Source organism: Ranitomeya imitator, chromosome 2 (assembly GCF_032444005.1).
Source record: "Ranitomeya imitator isolate aRanImi1 chromosome 2, aRanImi1.pri, whole genome shotgun sequence".
Lineage (NCBI taxonomy): Eukaryota > Metazoa > Chordata > Amphibia > Anura > Dendrobatidae > Ranitomeya > Ranitomeya imitator.
In genome coordinates, this window is record NC_091283.1 from 702,607,071 (window position 1) to 702,631,310 (window position 24,240).

General features: G+C 42.1%; 1 protein-coding gene across 2 annotated transcripts in view; it reads right to left on the bottom strand.

Annotated features, from left to right (window-relative positions):
* Window positions 1-24,240, bottom strand: part of LOC138665540 (rap1 GTPase-GDP dissociation stimulator 1-like) — a 489,411-nt gene that overhangs the window by 35,800 nt on the left and 429,371 nt on the right. The window lies entirely within an intron of this gene.

The following is a 24,240-nucleotide window of genomic DNA, read 5'->3' on the forward strand; positions in this document are numbered from 1 at the left end:
AGAGTCTGGATGAATAGATAAACGGCAATAAGGTATAAACCTATACAGACCTAGAGGGTGACATAACGTCAAGTAGTCAGTCGATTTAGCTAAATAGCAGAGGAGCTGAGCCGTCACCCAAACCTCAACCAACCATGAGGTCCTACATGAAAATCCAAGTCAGATGTCCGGCATGTGGATACAGAGAAATCGGGTGATAAGAAGACACCCCACGCGTCTTGTTTCTCTCTGGGCTACGGACTGTATGCTAGAAGGGGGTTTTATTGCCCTGGGGTCGTAAATTCCAGGCTCAGAGGAACGTCCCTCACCCCTCCCACCTTCACTAGTCAGAACTGGTAAAGTGGCTCCAAAATTCATGAAAGATCCTTTGTTTGGTTTTGGTACGATATTATGCACCATGTTTAAGCTAGGAACATGAAAATATATATTCATAGTCTCACTCGGTGTATCTACACCTCCCATGAAACTCGGGTTTCTAACTCCATCTGGTAAAGAAGTAGGGTTTTCTCTGTAAATATGTATCCCAGATAGGACATATTTGATCTCATTAGAATGCTCACGTTAATCCGAGATGAATGATAGGTTTGGTCTGACTCTGACATGTTTTGTAGTGAAGTTATAGAAATCAGAGAGAATAGTTTAAAGTTTAGGCAGAATGTAGAGAGGGGAGGGTCTGGATAAGCCAGCCCTTCTGTGATGTCAAAGCCTTAAGGTATTAAGTTTGTGGCAGGCTCCCCAGCTGTCTCTTCTGCTGATGTGGCTTGCTGCTTGATTTCTTGTCTTGTCCTGGAAGAGCCCTGCTCACGTCCAAATGAGCTGTGACGTATGGGAAAAACTGCCCTAGCCTGGTTGCCTGTCATGCTTTGAACATGTAAGTGTTGCTTTTTCTCATTTATTCCCATTTATGTTATAATTACCCTTGTACATATTTGCAATTGTCTCATTTGTAACATCTTTATAAACAATTTTTGATAAAGCACTGCCTAATTATTTTTAATGGGATATACTATTATATGTTAGTTCTTCTCCATGCTCTAAAAACCGTACCCTAAGTCTTCTGAAGTGAAATACGCTACTGTTATTGTTGTGTTGGGTTAGCTTCGGACCCGTTTAATCGAAGCTGGTGGCAGTGATACCGATAGTGTGCAGACTTTTGGGTGATGCTGAAGCGGCTGCGGGGTTAATAATTATTGTTCCTGCCTGAGTGGGAGTAGTTATCGCGTCGCTGCAGCGTGCCCAATAGCCAGTACATAGCAGACAGCATTTCTGGCGACTAATTACCCAGGGTGCAGTACCTAATCTGACCTGAGAGTAAGGGGGCGCCAGAGAACTGCAAGTGTTAAGTGGAACTGTAAGCGGGATATACATAAATCCCTGCAGTTCGTGGTATATTGAAAGCAGTGGGATACCTAGAATAAGCCCCTGCTGTAAGCAAGAGGTCAATAGCCTTGTGTGTGGTTTTTCATCACATCGTGGAGTGGAGGGATAACTAAGATAAGCCCCCCTGCACATGTGATAGCCGTCTGTTGGCCTAAAGTCACCTCAATCCGTGACGTAGGGGTGACGGTCACGGTGTGAATCCTGACCCATTGGTGACAGCGGTCAGGGGAATCGTGACACTAACTTTAGCCCCAACGTTAACCCTGACTTTAACTCCAACCCTAGCCCCAAACCTAGCCCTAACCCTACCCCTAACCCTAACCACACCCCTAACCCTGACACCCCCCTAACTCTAATCCAAACCCTAATCCCAACTGTAAATGTAATCCAAACTCTAACCCTAACTTTAGCCCCAACCCTAACCCTAACTTTAGCCCCAACCCTAACCCTAACTTTAGCTCCAACCCTAACCATAACTTTAGCCCCAACATTAACCCTGACTTTAGCTCCAACCCTAGCCTTAACCCTAACCCTAGCCCTAACCCTAACCCTAGCACTAACCCTAACGGGAAAATGGAAATAAATACATTTTTAAAATTTTTTATTATTTTTCGCTAACTAAGGGGGTGATGAAGGGGGGTTTGATTTTTTTTTTATAGCGTTTTTTATACCTGATTTTTATGATTGGCAGCTGTCACACACTAAAAGACGCTTTTTATAGCAAAAAAGTTTTTGCGTCTCCACATTTTGAGACCTATAATTTTTCCATATTTTGGTCCACAGAGACATGTGAAGTCTTGTTTTTTGCAGGACGAGTTGACGTTTTTATTGGTAACATTTTCGGGCACGTGACATTTTTTGATCGCTTTTTATTCCGATTTTTGTGAGGCAGAATGACCAAAAACCAGCTATTCGTGAATTTATTTTGGGGGAGGCGTTTATACCGTTCCGCGTTTGGTAAAATTGATAAAGCAGTTTTATTCTTCAGGTCAGGACATTTACAGCGATACCTGTTATGGTCTGGTGATTAAGGAGCGACATGCGACTAGCTCTGAACAGGTGGTAACTATACTGACCGCAGTCCCTAAGCTCGACACAACACTAGAAGTAGCCGTGGAATGCTCCTAACTCTGCCTAGGCATCTCATCACAGCCTAAGAGCTAACTACCCCTAAAGATAAAAGCAAGAAAACTATCTTGCCTCAGAGAAAATCCCCAAAGGATAGATTAGCCCCCCACAAGTAATGACTGTGAGAGGAGAAGGAAATGACATACGTAGTATGAAACAAGATTAAGCACAGGAGGCCACTGCTAGCTAGATAGAAATAGTACAGGACAGAACGCTGTGCGGTCAGTAATAAAAACTAGAAAAAGTCCACCGCAGAGCAATGACTCCAGGCAGGAACAATTGACAACAGACATTGAATGAGGGATAAGGCCAGACTAATATAGCCGAGCCAGAAAGACGATCAGTGAAAACAGCTGCTGAAGCTAAATCCAAGAAGCAGCCATACCACTCAAAACCACAGGAGGGAGCCCAAGAGCAGAACTCACAAAAATGCTACTTACAACCACCGGAGGGAGCCCAAGAGCGGAATTCACAACAGATACCCCATTTATATCATTTTTTTATGTTTTGGCGCTTTTATACGATAAAAACTATTTTATAGAAAAAATAATTATTTTGGCATCGCTTTATTCTCAGGACTATAACTTTTTTATTTTTTTGCTGATGATGCTGTATGGCAGCTCATTTTTTGTGGGACAAGATGACATTTTCAGCGGTACCATGGTTATTTATATCCGTCTTTTTGATCACGTGTTATTCCACTTTTTGTTCGGCGGTATGATAATAAAGCGTTGTTTTTTGCCTTGTTTTTCTTTTCTTACGGTGTTCACGGAAGGGGTTAACTAGTGGGCCAGTTTTATAGATTGGGTCATTACGGATGCGGCGATACTAAATATGTGTACTTTTATTGTTTTTTTTTTTAATTTAGATAAAGAAATGTATTTATGGGAATAATATTTTTTTTTCTTTATTTAGGAATTTTTATTTTTTTTAATACATGTGGAAATTTTTTTTTTTTTTTACTTTTTGACTTTGCCCCAGGGGGGGGACATCACAGATCACTGATCTGACAGTTTGCTCAGCACTCTGTCAGATCAGTGATCTGACTTACAGGGCTGCAGGCTTACCAAGCGCCTGCTCTGAGCAGGCACTTGGTAAGCCACCTCCCTCCCTGCAGGACTCGGATGCCGCGGCCATTTTGAATCCGGGCCTGGAGCAGGGAGGGAGGTAAGGGGGTTGCTGCGGGGGTCTCAGGGAAGCCCGCAGGGAGCCCCCTCCCTGCACGATGCTTCCTTATACCGCCGGCACATCGCAATCATGTTTGATCGCGGTGTGCCGGGGGTTAATGTGTCAGGGGCGGTCCGTGACCGCTCCTGGCACATAGTGCCGGATATCAGCTGCGATAGGCAGCTGACACCCGGCCGCGATCGGCCGCGCTCCCCCCCGTGAACGCGGCCGATCGCATATGACGTACTATCCCGTCACTGGGAATTAAGTCCCAGGGCACCTTGATGGGATAGTACGTCATATGGGATTAAGGGGTTAAAAACAGGAATGTATCCATTGTGCAAATCACTGCATCGCCTCAGGAATATTTCCAGAAATCATTATCTGTGAACACAGTTCGTGTCCGCCATGCAATCCTCAAATGCTAGTAAAACTCCATAATGCATAGAAGAAGCCTTACATTAACACAATCCAGAAATGCTGCCGTCCTCTATGGGCCAGTACTCTTTTATACTAGACTTAAGAAAAATGATAAACTGTTCTGTGGGAAGAGGAATCAAAATGTGACATTTTTTATGCAAGCCATAAAAGCTGCTGTGTCCTGTGGAATCAAGAGCAGGACCATCCAGCTTCTGATTCGGCACAATCACATTAGTGCCTATGGCATGGGCATCTTACACATCCTTGAAGGCACTATCATTGCTGAGCATTATATAGGGGTTATACAATAACATATGCTCCATTCAGACAACGTCTATCAGGGAAACCTTGCTTATTTCAGCAAGACAATGTAATAATAATAATAATCTTTATTTTTATATAGCGCTAACATATTCCGCAGCGCTTTACAGTTTTGCACACATTATCATCGCTGTCCCCGATGGGGCTCACAATCTAGAATCACCATCAGTATGTATTTGGAATGTGGGAGGAAACCGGAGTGCCCGGAGGAAACCCACGCAAACACAGAGAGAACATACAAACTCTTTGCAGATGTTGTCCTGGGTGAGACTCATACTGCATCCATTACAACAGCAGGGCTCCGCAGAAGAAGAGTACAGTGATGAACCGTTCATCTGCAGTCGCCAAAACATTTGGTGCATTATCCAAGAAATAATCCAGCAAAGACTTTGGAGTGTGGAGCTGCAACAATCCTACATCAGACAAGAATAGGAGAACATTCCTTTCCCAAAACTACGGTAACTGTATCCTCACTTGCCAGAGATTTACAGACTGTTATAAAAAAGAAGGGGCAATGCTGCACATTGGAAGACATAGCTGTCTTGCTGCTATCAGTTTCTAAATTAATTAATTTTTTAAAAATTTTTTCTAATTAAATAGAAAAATATCCAATGTTCAACTTCTGATCTGTGATCTATGCTTTGCTGTAAATTAAAAGATGGGAATAAAAGATTTACAACTTTTTGGGAATTGGGGTTGTGTATTTCTCACACATAAGGAATTAATAAATTATTATTATTATTATTTATTTATATAGCACCATTGATTCCATGGTGCTGTACATGAGAATAAATGCATGTTAACAAGTTATACTGTATGTACCCCAAAGTAATGTATTGAGAAATACAATTCATCAAGATAAAAAGCAAGCCATCGTTCAATTTTGTTACTTAAAAAATAAAAAAAAGTAATTGTTCCTAGAACGCAACAATAACAGTCAAAATAAACAAAATTGTTCAGCTGAAATGCCATATCTGACTTTGTCAGGAAGCGGTAAGACCCCTTTTTTTTTTGTTATTCTACTTTGTTTGTCTCCACAACCTATAATTCAACTCTAGATATGAAAGACTACTTGACCATTAATTCAGAGATGTTAGTCTAAAAGTATAGCGTTACAGCAAAAATTTAAATGGCCACTTTGACTTGTCCTTTGAGTTAGCGCCCTGTAAAATCTCAGTGTATTTGCACCTGTTCACAGGCATCAGACTTTACGATCACAGCAACTCTGGTTAAGGTGAAGTGTCTCCCAACCAGGTGCTTTGATCATTGACCAGGTGAACTGCATTGTCAATAGTAATAATAATAATTTTTATTTATATAGCGCCAACATATTCCGCAGCACTTTACAATTAAGCAGGGACATGTACAAACAATAAATTTGGTACAAGTTAAGACAATTTAAACAGTGACATTAAGAGTAAGGTCCCTGCTCGCAAGCTTACAATCTACAAGGAAATGGGGGGACACAATAGGTGAAAAGTGATTGTTATTTCAGGTCTGGCAATTATAATAAATAGGGATTTTCATACAAAGCTGCATGATCCGGTCATCAGCCCGTGTGTTAAAGTGCAATAGTCAAGTATCAACTGCAGTTATCATGTGTATGGAGGGTGTGGAGACAGATGAATAGTAGGGTGCAGATTCAAAGTTAGTTTACTAAGTAGTTGATGTGGTAGGCTTGTATGAAGAGATGGGTCTTCAAAGCGCGCTTGAATAGGTCGGGGCTAGGTATCAGTCTAATCGTCTGGGGAAGTGCATTCCAGAGAGCTGGCGCAGCACGAGAAAAGTCTTGGAGACGGAGGTGTGAGGTTCGGATTACAGGGGATGTTAGTCTTAGGTCATTTGTAGAACGGAGGGCACATGTAGGGCGATAGATAGAGACGAGAGAGGAGATATAAGGCGGTGCAGAACTGTGGAGAGCTTTGTGGGTGAGAGAGATGAGTCTATACTGGACCCTGTAGCGAATGGGTAGCCAGTGTAATGACTGGCACAAGATGGAGGCATCGGTGATGCGGCTGGACAGAAATATGACTCTGGCTGCAGCATTCAAGATGGATTGGAGAGGAGAAAGTTTGGTAAGAGGGAGACCGATCAGAAGAGAGTTGCACTAGTCCATACTGGAATGAATAAGAGCGACAGTAAGAGTCTTAGCAGTTTCAACGGTGAGAAAAGGTCGGATTCTGGAGATGTTTTTAAGATGCGGGTGACAAGAGCGAGTGAGTGATTGGATATAGGGAGTAAAGGAAAGTTTGGTGCCGAATATGACCCCAAGACAGCGGGCATGCTGCTTGCGAGTTATGGTTGAATCCCCTCCAGGGTAATTTCGATGTTGGGTAGAGTGAGGTTAGTAGAAGGGAGAAACACAAGAAGTTCCGTTTTGGAGAGATTTAGTTTCAGGTAGAGGGAGGACATGATGTTAGAGACAGCAGACAGACAATCCTTGGTATTTTGAATTAGGGTAGGGGTGATGTCGGGGGAGGAATTGTATAATTGGGTGTCATCAGCATAGAGATGATACTGTATCAGACACAATACACTATATGTGAATTACAGCACGATATACAATAACATTCAGCAGGGCTGTGTGTAATAAAAATACGATCCTTAATAATTAAAATGCTATCCCAATGCCTGTTACAGGGGCTGCTCAAGGGCGCTGACATGACACATTTAGAATGTAGCACTGCCAGCATAATTTTCCAGCATGTCCAGGGGCTGTGTTAGTTGTGATAGCCAGCTACGTGTCCCGGTGTGATTAACAGATAAAATAGCCACGCCCGGTGTGGTTAACTGATAAAATAGCCATAAGCACATGTGCACAAAGATAAAAAATACATTCTAGCTTAGTTAGCTAACAGCGTGATAGCTTAGTTAGCTAACCGCATAATGCTGACAAGTGCATCTTTGCCGAATCTGATAACATAGTAACATAGTAACATAGTTAGTAAGGCCGAAAAAAGACATTTGTCCATCCAGTTCAGCCTATATTCCATCATAATAAATCCCCAGATTTACGTCCTTCTACAGAACCTAATAATTGTATGATACAATATTGTTCTGCTCCAGGAAGACATCCAGGCCTCTCTTGAACCCCTCGACTGAGTTCGCCATCACCACCTCCTCAGGCAAGCAATTCCAGATTCTCACTGCCCTAACAGTAAAGAATCCTCTTCTATGTTGGTGGAAAAACCTTCTCTCCTCCAGACGCAAAGAATGCCCCCTTGTGCTCGTCACCTTCCTTGGTATCAACAAATCCTCAGCGAGATATTTGTATTGTCCCCTTATATACTTATACATGGTTACTAGATCGCCCCTCAGTCGTCTTTTTTCTAGACTAAATAATCCTAATTTCGCTAATCTATCTAGGTATTGTAGTTCTCCCATCCCCTTTATTAATTTTGTTGCCCTCCTTTGTACTCTCTCTAGTTCCATTATATCCTTCCTGAGCACCGGTGCCCAAAACTGGACACAGTACTCCATGTGCGGTCTAACTAGGGATTTGTACAGAGGCAGTATAATGCTCTCATCATGTGTATCCAGACATCTTTTAATGCACCCCATGATCCTGTTTGCCTTGGCATCTGCTGCCTGGCACTGGCCGCTCCAGGTAAGTTTATCATTAACTAGGATCCCCAAGTCCTTCTCCCTGTCAGATTTACCCAGTGATTTCCCGTTCAGTGTGTAATGGTGATATTGATTCCTTCTTCCCATGTGTATAACCTTACATTTATCATTGTTAAACCTCATCTGCCACCTTTCAGCCCAAGTTTCCAACCTATCCAGAACCATCTGTAGCAGAATACTATCTTCTCTTGTATTAACTGCTTTACATAGTTTTGTATCATCTGCAAATATCGATATTTTACTGTGTAAACCTTCTACCAGATCATTAATGAATATGTTGAAGATAACTAAGCCAGTTACTAACCCATTTACACACATTTTCCCCCAGGCCAAGCATTCTCATTTTGTGCACCAATCTCTCGTGCGGCACGGTATCAAACGCTTTGGAAAAATCGAGATATACCACGTCCAATGACTCACCGTTGTCCAGCCTATAGCTTACCTCTTCATAAAAACTGATTAGATTGGTTTGACAGGAGCGATTTCTCATAAACCCATGCTGATATGGAGTTAAACAGTTATTCTCATTGAGATAATCCAGAATAACATCCCTCAGAAACCCTTCAAATATTTTACCAACAATAGAGGTTAGACTTACTGGCCTATAATTTCCAGGTTCACTTTTAGAGCCCTTTTTGAATATTGGCACCACATTTGCTATGCGCCAGTCCTGCGGAACAGACCCCGTCGCTATAGAGTCCCTAAAAATAAGAAATAATGGTTTATCTATTACATTACTTAGTTCTCTTAGTACTCGTGGGTGTATGCCATATGCCATCCGGACCCGGAGATTTATCTATTTTGACCTTATTTAGCCGGTTTCGCACGGTTTGAACAACGGTTTAAGCTTGAAAATTTTGATGACATAAAATCTGATACGATTCTATCATTATTCTGCAAGTCAGAAGTGAAGCACTGTAAAACCTTCTTGAATGTTAATCCTCACGCTAAATGGTGTAATACATGTATGCAATAATGACCACATACACTACTATACAAATCCTGGATTTGCGTGTTCTGGTAACAATAAGAGTCACAATTCTTGTTCAGGAATGTCACAAAATCGCGTGGAAAAATAATATTGTCCGCATGAAAGCCGTAACTATCAAAAAATATGCCCGTCTTATCATCGCAGAGTACGATTAATACCCAGTGGCGTCCAGCTTGATTCGCCGGGTCTGTATTCACGATATATGCCGCGGGCCTCTGAGTCACTCTTTCTTCCGGAAGCAAATCACACGGAAACACACCGGCGAATATGCGGTCTGTATAATTATCGGCCCGTACTACCGCTGTAAGCTGCAGACTGTCCATCGTTACTTAATTAAAATCGTACTAGATCTCACGCCTATTATTAATTTCCAGAATGGTGTGGTTGACTGCAAAAACAATAATATTTATCGTGTGGGGTGTCGCTAGCGCAAAGCGGACTTCAGCACGCAGGTTACCTGTTTTAATGAGCAAGAAATGGCCTCCAGGCTCTTGATCAGGCGAGAACTCAAAAGCAAATAGCGTGAATCCAGCCATAAATTCTTCACGATCTATCGCCATGGCACAATCAGCCTTTTGCTTGCCAGATAAGTCCAGTGGGTTTTTTGTATAAGAACCGCTGAAGGCCTCATTATCTACAAACCTCAATATAACAGTTTTTGGTATCTGGCCTAGGGAGAGGTTCTTATACAAAAAACCCACTGGACTTTCACCACTACCACGTCAACCACGCGGCATTATATCTGGATGGCCAGCCCAAGTTTCCAACCTATCCAGAACCATCTGTAGCAGAATACTATCTTCTCTTGTATTAACTGCTTTACATAGTTTTGTATCATCTGCAAATATCGATATTTTACTGTGTAAACCTTCTACCAGATCATTAATGAATATGTTGAAGATAACTAAGCCAGTTACTAACCCATTTACACACATTTTCCCCCAGGCCAAGCATTCTCATTTTGTGTACCAATCTCTCGTGCGGCACGGTATCAAACGCTTTGGAAAAATCGAGATATACCATGTCCAATGACTCACCGTTGTCCAGCCTATAGCTTACCTCTTCATAAAAACTGATTAGATTGGTTTGACAGGAGCGATTTCTCATAAACCCATGCTGATATGGAGTGAAACAGTTATTCTCATTGAGATAATCCAGAATAACATCCCTCAGAAACCCTTCAAATATTTTACCAACAATAGAGGTTAGACTTACTGGCCTATAATTTCCAGGTTCACTTTTAGAGCCCTTTTTGAATATTGGCACCATATTTGCTATGCGCCAGTCCTGCGGAACAGACCCCGTCGCTATAGAGTCCCTAAAAATAAGAAATAATAGTTTATCTATTACATTACTTAGTTCTCTTAGTACTCGTGGGTGTATGCCATATGCCATCCGGACCCGGAGTTTTATCTATTTTGATCTTATTTAGCCGGTTTCGCACGGTTTGAACAACGGTTTAAGCTTGAAAATTTTGATGACATAAAATCTGATACGATTCTATCATTATTCTGCAAGTCAGAAGTGAAGCACTGTAAAACCTTCTTGAATGTTAACCCTCACGCTAAATGGTGTAATACATATATGCAATAATGACCACATACACTACTATACAAATCCTGGATTTGCGAGTTCTGGTAACAATAAGAGTCACAATTCTTGTTCAGGAATGTCACAAAATCGCGTGGAAAAATAATATTGTCCGCATGAAAGCCGTAACTATCAAAAAATATGCCCGTCTTATCGCAGAGTACGATTAATACCCAGTGGCGTCCAGCTTGATTCGCCGGGTCTGTATTCACGATATATGCCGCGGGCCTCTGAGTCACTCTTTCTTCCGGAAGCAAATCACACGGAAACACACCGGCGAATATGCGGTCTGTATAATTATCGGCCCGTACTACCGCTGTAAGCTGCAGACTGTCCATCGTTACTTAATTAAAATCGTACAAGATCTCACGCCTATTATTAATTTCCAGAATGGTGTGGTTGACTGCAAAAACAATAATATTTATCGTGTGGGGTGTCGCTAGCGCAAAGCGGACTTCAGCACGCAGGTTACCTGTTTTAATGAGCAAGAAATGGCCTCCAGGCTCTTGATCAGGCGAGAACTCAAAAGCAAATAGCGTGAATCCAGCCATAAATTCTTCACGATCTATCGCCATGGCACAATCAGTCTTTTGCTTGCCAGATAAGTCCAGTGGGTTTTTTGTATAAGAACCGCTGAAGGCCTCATTATCTACAAACCTCAATATAACAGTTTTTGGTATCTGGCCTAGGAAGACGTTCTTATACAAAAAACCCACTGGACTTTCACCACTACCACGTCAACCACGCGGCATTATATCTGGATGGCCAGCAGATACCCGCAAGACCTTATAATCCTAATTTTAATGATGATTTAGCCATCAGAGAGTATATGGCGCTTGCCCATATATATGTCAAGCAAAAGGCGGATTGTGTACAGAAGCAACAGCACAAACAGCTGCAAATAATATGACAATCTAATATAAAAAGAAATACTGGGATAATAATCATTTGGATCAAATTAACAATATCAAACTATATCAAAATGTCAGCCAGACACAGGGGACAGCTGGCTGACAGGAGGCGGGGAGGGGTTACACACTTTGATACACTTTGATAGGGGGCGGGGCACCTGTCAGATTGAGTTTGACGAAACCACCCGATGCTACACTACTAGCAGAGAGCAATGACCTTTGGATTTAGCTGTTATTAGATCATTAGAGACTTTAGTGAGGGCAGTTTCAGTGGCGTGTAAAGAGCGGAAACCAGATTGTAAGGGGTCAAGAAGAGAGTTATGCGAGAGATAGCGGATTAGATGGGAGTGGACCAAGCGTTCTAGGAGTTTAGAGATGAAGGTAAAGTTAGAGACAAGTCTGTAGTTAGCAGTGCAGTTCTGGTCCAGGGACGGCATGTTTAAGAGAGGAGGGAAAGATACCTGAAGAAAGAGAGAGGTTAAATATTTTAGTCAGGTGATTGGTGACCACTGGTGAGAGAGACTGCAAGATATGTGAAGGAATGGGGTCACTGTTGCAGGTTGTAGGCCGAGCAGAAGGGAGGAGCTTGGAAACTTCTTCTTCTGAAACAGGCTAAAAGATGTCTAGTGAGCTTGAGGTGCGGCAGGGAAGGGGATCCAGGCACTGAGGAGATTGCGCTGATATATTATGATGGATGTGGTTGATTTTTTTTCTAAGAAATAAGTGGCCAGATCCTCACTGCTGAGGTTGGTGATGGGGGCCTGTACTTTAGGTTTCAGGAGGGAGTTTAAGGTTTCAAAAAGTCGTTTTGGGTTGTTGGATAGTGAGGTGATGAGGGTGGTGAAGTAGGATTGTTTGGCCAGATAAAGGGCAGAGTTATAGGTTTTGAGCATGAACTTATAGTGGATGAAGTCTTCTGCTAAGAGAGATTTTCTCCATTGCCACTCTGCACACCTTGAGCAACACTGAAGAAAGCGTGTTTGCATAGTGTGCCAGGGCTGCCGTTGTCTGTGTCTGGTCTTTCTGTGTGTAGAAGGTGCTGCTTCATCTAGGGCATTCTTCAGTGTATTATTGAAGTGTGACAATGCTAAGTCTGGACAGGAGAGGGAGGAGATGGGGGCTAGAGATGTGTGGAGATTGGCCACAAGCTGCTGGGTATTAATAGTAATAATAATAATAATTTTATTTATATAGCGCCAACATATTCCGCAGCGCTTTATAAATTATAGAGGGGACTTGTACAGACAATAGACATTACAGCATAACAGGAATCACAGTTCAAAATAGATACCAAGAGGAGTGAGGGGCCTGCTCGCAAGCTTACAAAACTATGAGGAAAAGGGGAGACACGAGAGGTGGATGATAACAATTGCTTTAGTTATTCAGACCAGCCATAGAGTAATGCTCGGGTGTTCATGTAAAGCTGCATGAACCAGTTAACTGCCTAAGTATGTAACAGTACAGACACAGAGGGCTATTAACTGCATAAAGTATATGAGAACATGATACGAGGAACCTGAATATGGTTTTTTTTTTTTGTTTTTTTTATGATAGGCCACACAGGGATCGTTAGGTTAATGCGTTGAGGCGGTAGGCCAATCTGAACAAATGAGTTTTAAGGGCACACTTAAAACTGTGGTGATTGGGAATTAATCGTATTAACCTAGGTAGTGCATTCCAAAGAATCGGCGCAGCACGTGTAAAGTCTTGGAGACAGGAGTGGGAGGTTCTGATTATTGAGGATTCTAACCTGAGGTCATTAGCGGAGCGGAGGGCACGGGTAGGGTGGTAGACTGAGACCAGAGAGGAGATGTAGGGGGGTGCTGAGCCATGGAGTGCTTTGTGGATGAGGGTAGTTAGTACTGGATTCTGGAGTGGATGGGTAGCCAGTGTAATGACTGGCACAAGGTAGAGGCATCGGTGTAGCGGTTGGTGAGGAATATGATCCTGGCTGCAGCATTCAGCACAGATTGGCATGGGGAGAGTTTGGTAAGATAGTACGTGTATTCCGATAAGTGTGGTAAATGGGGGTGTCCCGGTGAGGAGACAATTCTTGACAGAGAAGGAAAGAAGGTTGTGGTCCAAGAGCAGGAGAGGGGAGTTAGTAAAGTTATGCAGTGAGCCGGGACGGGAGAAAACAGGGTCCAGAGTATTCCCGTCCTCATGCGTAGAAGAATTAGTAAACTGTGAGAGGCCGAATAAAGAAGTTAGAGAAAGAAGATGAGAGGCAGATTGGGAGAGGGGGTCATTGATGGGGATGTTAAAGACTCCCATAATGAGGGTGGGGATGTCACAGGATAGAAAGTGAGTAAGGCTAGGTTCACATTGCGATAGTGGGTGTCCGCTGACGGAATCGGTACATAGCGGCATTAACGCTATGTAACGGATCCGTTAGCGCACCCATTGACCGCAATTATGTAGCACATCGCTAACACATGCCATTATTGGCATGCGTTAGTGATGTGCCGTTATTTTGTGACGGACCCTCGAACGCTGTCTGCAGCATTTTTGGGTCCGTTCCTGCTAGCGCAGATAGAGCATCTGCGCTAGCGCGATCGCATAACGCAATCCCTTTTTGGCAATTGCGTTAACGCAGTCCGTTAGCGTATGCGCTAAACGGACTGCACTAATGCAATGTGAACCTAGCCTAAGCCAGGTGGCAAAGTGGTCTAGAAACTGGTGGGAGGAGCCTGGGGGGCGATAAACAACCGCCACTCGCAAGGAGAAGGGCTTATAGAGTCTGACGGCGTGGACTTCAAAGGAAGGAAATGCGAGTGAGGGAACCGGGGGATGACCTGGAAAGCACATTGTGATGAAAGGAGTAAACCAACACCTCCACCCTGTCTGTTCTCAGGTCTGGTGGTATATGAAAATTGCAGCCCACCAAACGAGAGTGCGGCAGCGGCGGTGGTGTCTGAATGCTGGATCCAGGTTTCTGTAATAGCCAGAAGGTTAAGGGAATTAGAGAGGAAAAGATCGTGAATGTAAGTTAGTTTGTTACACACAGACCATGCATTCCAGAGAGCACAGTGGTAAGCGATAGAAGGCATGCACTGAATGTTAATAAGATTAGCAGGGTTTCTATATGTAGCTGGAGGAGAGTAATGTATGCTGGTGGAGGGAGGACTAGGGTTTGGGGAGATGTCACCTGCAACTAGTAGCAGGAGAAAAAACAGAAAGAGCAGGTGGTGGGATGATTTGTATGAACGTTTTGAGTGCTGCATGGCGGTAGTGGCTGGTTTGGAGTGGGTAAGAAATGTCAGTGGAGCCTCAGAGTTATACATGGGAGAAGGGAGGGGTGGATATAGAGAGAGTGCCCAGAATGTGTTAAAGGGCGGGCGAGTTGTGAGAAAGCAGAAGTTAAAATAAATAAGAAGCAAATTGATATGATCAATGCATAATGTAGCATGACTGACCAAGAAGCATGAATGTTTGAAAAACTTATGCACCTTAGGCTACTTTCACACTAGCGTTAACTGCAATCCATCACAATGCGTCGGATTGCCACACGTCGCATCCGTCATGCGACGGATGCGTCGTGCTTTGGCGGACCGTCTTGCCAAAAAACGCTACATGTAACGTTTTTTGCTGCCGACGGACGGCTTTTTCCGACCGCGCATGCGCGGCCGGAACTCCTCCCCCACCTCCCCGCACCTCACAATGGGGCAGCGGATGGGATGAAAATCTGCATCCGCTGCACCCGTTGTGCGGCGCTTACAATGCTAGCGTCGGTAACCTCGGCCCGACGCACTGCGACGGGCCGAGCCCGACGCTAATGTGAAAGAAACATTACCTGTCTCCTGCCCTGTCCAACTGCCATTTTCTAACTGCCAAGCACTTTAAACTGTTGCACTTAAAATCTGTTGCACTCGTGAACCCGCACGCGTCCTATCCCAGCCAGACTAAATATATATGAAAAGGAGTGACTGCTAGCATCAGGAACCAAATGGTCACAATCAGCAATCAACCAATTAACATAAGGCCAGAGCAGGCATTACTATGGAGGGTAAACAACCAATGCTGAACAAGGCCATGAAGCAGTGGGACAAAAGAAAAAAAAATAGCTTTGAAAACTTTAAATCAGAAACCAAAAACAGGAAAAAAAGAAAAACACAGGAATGATGGATAAAATACCATGTGCAAAGCTTGCGAAATATGGTTCAGTTCACACTTGCAGTCAGCACTCAAATGGATGGATGGACAAAATACCAATCCAACTCCGCTTCTCTGTCCTTCAGTCCGATTCTACGTCTTGTCTGTTCTCTTCTGCTGTGGTGAGCGCATCGCGGTTGTATCGGTCATACACCAACCTCACTCAGTGCAGCTTGTATTCTCCCCCATCAACTGCCAATTGTCAACTACCATCTTTCACTCAAAAATACTCAGGTGAGCAGATCAGATAAAATTCTGTTTGCGTGAATTTGTTGGAAAATTCGATAAGCAATTGAGTTATTTTATGCAAATTTAATGTCCCTTGTTATGCTTGAGGGCCTATGCAGACCCGAGACCATAATAAGTGTAAGCTGTAAAAAAAACCCTACTTTATATCCACCTTACTGCTTGCTTCTCTGGCCCTTAGCTTCTCACTGCCAGTGATCCAGTCTTCATCGCATTTTTTGACCAACACTGAGCATTGAAATTCTTGGGGTACTCACACTTGCTCTGATGAGGCCTAGGACAGCTCTGCTCAAATGGGCGAATGGTTATGATGTCACAACATAGGCCATTACCTTGAGTACTCATGTCAAAACAGTCCCTGGTCTCATCAGAGCTTGGAAGCTTAACCTAGCATGAGAGGCCTGTTGATTTCAGTGCTCATGGCGGTGATCGAAATATACAGCAAGTGCCAGAGTGGTAAGCTTCAAGATAAGCATTTTTTAAATTTAGTAATCTTTAAATGTCCTTTTATGGCTCATAAAAATGTCAGCCAACGACTGACATTTTGTGTTAAGTAGAACATGCGTGGAAGTGTATTTCAAAATACAAATGGGGATTTTAGTAATATTCAAGTGGAATTTAATTTCACTCCAATTTATTTGATCATGTCTACTGGTTACGTCTGTATCTAGAAAACTGTACAGTTTCATACAACAGTAAAAAGTATTCAGATCTATAACACCCGACAGTTGGCCAAAAGGGTGTACTGCAAAGCTCAGTGCAATACTCTTGCTTTTTTAACCCCTTAACGACCGTCTACGCCTTTTAATGGCAGCAGTTAAGGGTCCTTTTTAATGGCACTGAGAAATATGTGTATAGCACCCTCCCAGCGTCGGAAAATCTCTGGGGTCTTGGCTACTGGGGGTAGCTGAGACTCTGGAGAACATGATTGGGGTTGGTTTTTACCATACCCTGTCACGTGATCGCAGTTGTTCACTGAATAACCGTGATCACAAAATAAAGTTTGACTTTCCATTCATTTATCTCTCCTCTGATATGATCTAGCATACCAGAGGAGAGAGAAAAGGGATCCTCCGAGCCCCCCCCGGTACCTCCGCCACCCCTGGATCCTCCTGTTCCATCCCCCGACCTTCTACATCATCTTCCTGGAAGAAAATGACAGTTGCATGCGCAATGTGCCCTCCAAGATCTGGCGATTAATACTCGGCAGCAATAGGAATTTTCTCCTATTGGTTCATTTTGATGACTGTGATAGACCCTATCACAGTGATGATCAAAAATAAAAAAAAAGGTAAATCAAACCTCCCTTTGTTACCCACTTAGTTACATAAAAAATAAAATTATATTGTTTCCATTCTTTGCAGTTAGGGTTAGGGTTAGAACTAGGGTTAGGGTTTTGTTAGGTTTAGAGTTGGGGTAGGGTTGTGTTAGGGTTCTGGGTTGGGATTAGGATTAGGGGTGTGTTGGAATTAGGGTTGTGTTAGGGTTTGGGTTGTGCTTAGGGGTGGGGTTGTGTTGGGGTTAGGTTGGGATTAGAGTTAGGGGTGTGTTGGGGTTGGGTTTAGGGCTGTGTTAGGGTTGGAGATAGAATTGGGGGGTTTCCACTATTTAGAGGGTCTCCAAATGCAACATGGTGCCTGCCGTCAATTCAATTTTTAAATCAACAATTGATGAAATGTTGAAATGTGAAATACAGCTTTCTTTATTGATTGCTGCATGGAATATGTAACACAACTGATGGTAACCCTTATGTGATATGTTTTCTGTTCACCCATTAACTTATAATTGGCAACTCTGATCTGAAATATGGATCAAAGAAGTGAATGGTGTGATTATTTTGTTAATACATGGACACACTGACTGTTCTCTGTGTAAAAATGTTCATGTGCACTACTATATTGGTCAGTGTACATATGCTATCCGTTTTACATACAACAACACAGCACACGGACATTTAATTTGGTCGTCTGAACGAGCCCTTAGACACTGCTATGCAGACACGGAGCTTCACTGTCCCCCCCTGGCCCACGTGCGTGTGACTTTTATTCCTTCTATTGAAATTATATAGACAATCTCTGACTGCAGTGACCCCTGCTGCAAATATCCTGCTATCTATGCATCCCAGGCTTGGCACTACGAGCTTAGCCTATGAACTATTATTTAAAGAAAAAGCCTTGGATTTGGTAATTATTTTTCTTGCACGCTTCATAAGGTAATTGATGAATTACATTGTATGTGTCCTTCTGCTATGCCGGATATGATGGATGACTCGCTTACCGCTCCTGCTTACAGCATTTTCCGATTACAAGAAGAAAAATCTCTCCTAATGCATTTCTTCTCCCTCTCTGTCTTCTATTGTCCTAACAGATTTGGGACGCTTCAAAATCTGACAATAATTCAATCAAAACCGCCTTGGAATCCATACATGTAAATCCCTAAATTGAGTGTAACAAATGGAGGAGATATGTCACAGCGCTGCATGTATGTTTGAAGACTAGAACATTTTTTAACCCTGTTATTCCAGATGAGCTGACACTGATAGCAGCTGCATTCAATATACCGTTAGATACTGGTTAGATTTGTTGGAGACTCTATTACATGAAGCAAATTTATCAAAGAAATGTGAATTTGAGAAATAAATCGGTGACATGGATGTCCTCTTGAAGTCAGTATGCTGTACACATCAAAATGTCACACACTCGAGGAAGTTAAATGGTAGAAACTTGTGCACTACTGGTGGTGGTGCAAAGGTAGGTTCTCACACCTTACAGTATTTATAAAGAAAAACCTTGCACTCAACTTATGCTCTTTGTGAATTTATTATGTAGTACCCAAAAAAAACGTTTCGGTCCAACACACCGGACCTTCATCAGTTACGTACTATGTGTGGAATTACGGAGACGAGCGGAGGACTCCGCGTCTATTCAAGGCACACTATACCTCTTTCCTGCATAAGTGGATCTTATCTTTTTCCCGTTTGCCACTCAGACGCCGCTCTCTCTGTGTGCCCAGAGACACTGTTCTGTCTCTCTCCGTAATTCCATACATAGTCCGTAACTGATGAAGGTCCGGTGTGTTGGATCGAAACATTTTTTTTTGGGGGTACTACATAATAAATTCACAAAGAGCATAAGTTGAGTGCAAGGTTTTTCTTTATAAACACTCGAGGAAGTGACGGCACTTTTCAGGACAGGAAATTCAATTACATCTAATGACCTCATTGATTAGATTGAATCAGTTACTTTTTCTACATTGTAGAGAATAAAAATATATTTTGTTTTGTTCTTTCATCTAGCAAGTGAATAATGAAGTCCAAGACCCTGATGAGTCTGCTTTGCAACCAACTCCACTATGGAATAAGAGGTGCATAGGGAGCAGCTTTTTTCTGTTGTGGCAGTTTCCCAACATAAGGCCTCATTCAGATGTGATTTTTTTTAAGCAATAAAAAACAGTCCCAATGTCTGTCCATTGTCCCAATTTTTACCATCAGTTTTTCATCAGTGATTTTCTCATGTAATAAAAATAATAAATAAATTGCAAAGCTTCTCCTATCCACTACAATGTTAAAGGGGATATCCAGCACTTTACAAAAAAAACAAAACATGTACCTAAGCACTAACATGTAGGTACGACTACCAAAAAATGAGTATAAAATACCCACAGACCACTATAGCAAGAGATATCATAAAATCAATAAAGTTTATTGAAAAATTCATTTAAAATTAATACATAGTACCATGTGAAAATTTTCAAAGAGAACAAGACAAAAGACCATGTACAGTGAAGATGTTATATATAGCTGTAATATTTAATTATTTATTTATTTAATATATTTTAGTAAAAGTATAGAAGACAGGACACACTCCCCTTGATAAAGCACGTGGGCGAAACGCGCGTCGGGGCGTTCCTGTGCAGTGATATACTACAATGGGTAAGCATTGAACCTGTCTTCTATACTTTTACTTATGCCCTGCATGTTATAAGTCTCAGTATCCAGGTATTAGATACATACAATTACCTTATAGGATGTTTTTGGGAATCTTACATGGGGCGGGTTCATTACTAAGGGTCTTCAATGCTATATGTTAAATATTACAGCTATATATAACATCTTCACTGTACATGGTCTTTTGTCTTGTTCTCTTTGAAAATTTTCACATGGTACTATGTATTAATTTTAAATGAATTTTTCAATAAACTTTATTGATTTTATGATATCTCTTGCTATAGTGGTCTGTGGGTATTTTATACTCATTTTTTGGTAGTCATATGTATTTGTCCACTATTATTTATATGGTTGGATATTAGTAATGGAGAAGCAATTATGAGAATGCTTCTGGCCGAGATTGGTTATATCTGTCTTTTGTATCTGTATTTTGACTAACATGTAGGTAATTGCAACTTACTTGCCTGTTGTTCCCAAGCACAGAACGACCAAACACCACTCCTGCTGGGGATTCAGAAGCTTCCGTTGACATTATCTCTACAGAGTGGAGGCTTCTTTTCCGCTCTGCTCTGTAGACTGGGTGGGACTTCCAAGGTCATTCTGATTGACAGTCAGATCCCTGCTGCCTAACTGGGGGAGCTGGCTGTCAGTCAGAACGATGCTGGAAGTCCCACCCCATCATGTCAGCAGAGGCAGCTGAATCCCTGGCAGGAGCGCTTTGTGACTGTTCTGTGCCGGGGAAGAACGGCGCCGTGCACAGTAGGTAGGGAAGTTGCAATTACCTCCTGCCTGTTAGTGCTTAGGTACAGTTTTGGCAAAGTCCCAGATATACCCTTTAAAGACAGCCCCGAGATTGAGCACAGTGATTTTTCATTGAGTTGTAGACTTTTATTGGTCATTTTGATCAGTGATTTTGATTTTAAACAACATGTCGCTGTGATTTTTTTTTAAGATTGTCAGATACAAGTTATTTCTGTGACCATTGTGGGTTTTTCTGTCATTAAATGAGGCGTACCAACAATTTTGACCACCTATGTATTTGTAGAAGCCATCCTCTTTTCAACTTCAGCTTTTTACAGATGTTATGTTTGCATCAAGAATTTGTTGAAATTTCATTGAATCCATTCTTCCCTCTACCTGTGAAATATTCCCCGTGCCATTGGCTGCAACACAACTCCAAAGAATGATAGATCCACCCCCATGCTTAATGGTTGGCGAGATGTTCTTTTCCTGAAATTCTGTGCACTTTTTTCACCACACATACCTTTGATCATTGTGACCAAAGAGTTCTATTTTAACCTCATTGGAACACAGGACTTGTTTTCAAAATGTATCAGGCTTGGTTAGATGTTCTTTTCCATAATCTGACGCTGAATTTTATGGTGAGGATGCATGAGAGGTTTTCTTCCGATTACTCTTCTATGAAGGCAATATTTGTGCAGGTGTCTCTCAACAGTAGAACAATGTACCACAACTCCAGAGTATGCTACATTTTTATGAAAGTTTTTTTTTTTTTGCAGTCAAGTGGGGTTACTGATTTAACTCTCGAACAATCCTACAAACATATCGCCCTAGCACAAGGTTAGAGGAGGCTGGGTTTTAATATATATATATATATATATATATATATATATATATATATATATACATAAAGATGTATTAGGATTTCTTATAAGTGCACCTATATACTATAACTATAGTTATTTAGCATATGCAGTGGGTACAGAAAGTATTCATACCCCTTTAAATTTTTCACTTTGTCTCATTGCAGCCATTTGATAAATTCAAAAAAATTCATTTTTTATCATTAATGTACACTCTGCACCCAATCTTAACTTAAAAAAACAGAAATGTAGTAACTTTTGCAAATTTATTAGAAAAGACAAACAGAAATATCACATGGTCTTAAGTATTCAGACCATTTGCTCAGTGTTCAGTAGAAGCACCCATTTGAGCTAGAACAGCCATGAGTTTTCTTGGGAATAATGCATCAAGTTTTTCACACCTCGATTTGGGGTTTCTCTGCCATTCTTCCTTGCAGATCCTCTCCTGTTCTGTCAGGTTGGATGGTAAATGTTAGTGGATAGCCATTTTCAGGTCTCTCCAGAGATGCTCAATTGGGTTTAGGTCAGGGCTCTGGCTGAGCCAGTCAAGAATGGTCACAGAGTTGTTCTGAAACCACTCCTTTGTTATTTTAGCTGTGTGCTTTGGGTCATTGTCTTGTTGGAAGATGAACCTTCGGCCAAGTTTGAGGTCCAGAGCACTCTGGAAGAGGTTTTCATCCAGGATATCTTTATACTTGGCCGCATTCATGTTTCCTTCAATGACAACCAGTAGTCCTGTCCCTGCAGCTAAAAACACCCCCGTAGCAAGATGCTGCCACCAGGGATTGTATTGGGCAGGTGATGAGCAGTGCCTGGTTTTCTCCACACATACCGCTTAGAATTATTACCAAAAAGGTCTGTCTTCATCTCATTAGACCAGAGAATCTGATATTCTGGGAGTCCTTCATGTGTTTTTTCAGCAAACCCTATGCGGGCTTTCATGTGTCTTGCACACTGAGAAGAGGCTTCCGTCGGGCCACTCTGCCATAAAGGTCCAACTGGTGGAAGGCTGCAGTGATTGTTGACTTTGTGGAACTTTCTCCCATCGCCCTACTGCATCTCTGTAGCTCGGCCACAACGATCTTGGCTTCTTCTTTACCTCTCTCACCAAGGCTCTTCTCCCATGATTGCTCAGTTTGACTGGACAGCCAGGTCTAGGAAGGCTTCTGATGGTCCCAAACTGCTTTCTTTTAAGGATTATTGAGGCCACTCTGCTCCTAGGAACCTTGAGTACTGCAGAAATTCTTTTGTAACCTTGGCCAGATCTGTGCCTTGCCACATTTCGGTCTCTGAGCTCCTTGGCCAGTTCCTTTGACCCCATGATTCTCATTTGGTTTGACATGCACTGTGAGCTGTGAGGTCTTATATAGACAGGAGTGTGTCTTTCCAAATCAAGTCCTATCAGTTTATTTAAACACAGCTGGACTCCAATGAAGGAGTAGAACCATCTCAAGGAGGATCATAAGGAAATGGACATCATGTGACTTAAATATACGTGTCTGAGCAAGTGGTCTGAATACTCATGACCATGTGATATTTCAGTTTTTCTTTTTTATTAAACTTACTCACTCATCACTAGTAGAAATATGTGAGTGAGCTATATAATCATTGCTTTGCATGTGTAGCTTACTGCACATGTATTAAAGTCGTAAATTAATAAATTTAAGAAAAAAATGGCATAGGGTCCCCCAAAATTATAATAAAGAGCTGAGGGAAAGATGACAGCTGGGGGATGATGTTTATAGCCTGGGAAGGGGTTAATAAACATGGAGCTTACCAGGCCATTATAATCAGCTCACAGCTGTATATTTGGCCTTTACTTGTTATTAAAATGGGGGAACCCCCAAAGAATGATGTGAGGTCCCATATAATTGGAGATTCTAAGTGTCTTATGCTGTTTACATCTGCAGTGCTCCTGAGCTCCATCTAAAGAGCTGTCAAGTTGACATCAGCACTGGAGAGAACAAACATCGAAAGTAGCCAGGGAGATTCAGTGCTGAACCTGGGCAGGGTAGGCAGTGCTGAACCTGGGCAGGGTAGGAAAAAAGCATTTCATTTATTTTTACCACTAGCAAAGTTTATAGGAAAAGCTTTTATAAAATGGGACAACCCCTTTAACGGACCAATTTCATCGGGATGGAACGCCAGTGGTAATGACCCTGCTAAACAACATGCAATCAAAAAAATTGTTTTAATAACAGTACTAGTCTGTGCAAAAATGCCATGCAAGCGGATCAAACCTGTGTGAAAACTGCACTGTGAGAGCTTACCTATGGGTGCTAACCACTGAGCACTGTGGCTCAGTGGTTAGAAGTGTTGACTTTCTGTGCTGGGTTCAGATCCCACCAAGGATAACATCTGCAAAAAGTTTCTATGTTCACCCCAAGTTTGTGTGGGTTTCCTCCCACATTCCAAAGACATATTGATAGGGACAGCAATTACAATGTAAAGTGCAGGGACAGGGATGACAATGTAAAGTGCTGTGGAATATGATGGTGCTATATTCAGTAAGTAAGCATAATAAATTATTAATAATAATAATAATTACCCGAAAAAGTGGCTTGCCAATGCCTTCACCAGCTATTGCTGTACGTTTTATAAGATCAATGCTCTCATTCCAGAGTGGTGGAACAACGAATTATCAGCCACAAAGTGGTCATCCATAAATGCTCCCAGAGACCACAAAGAGTTCAGTGTGTGAAGATCATCTGTCTTTTGTTGCACTGCACTACTAATAAAGTTCCTCACTGTCTGAGAAAT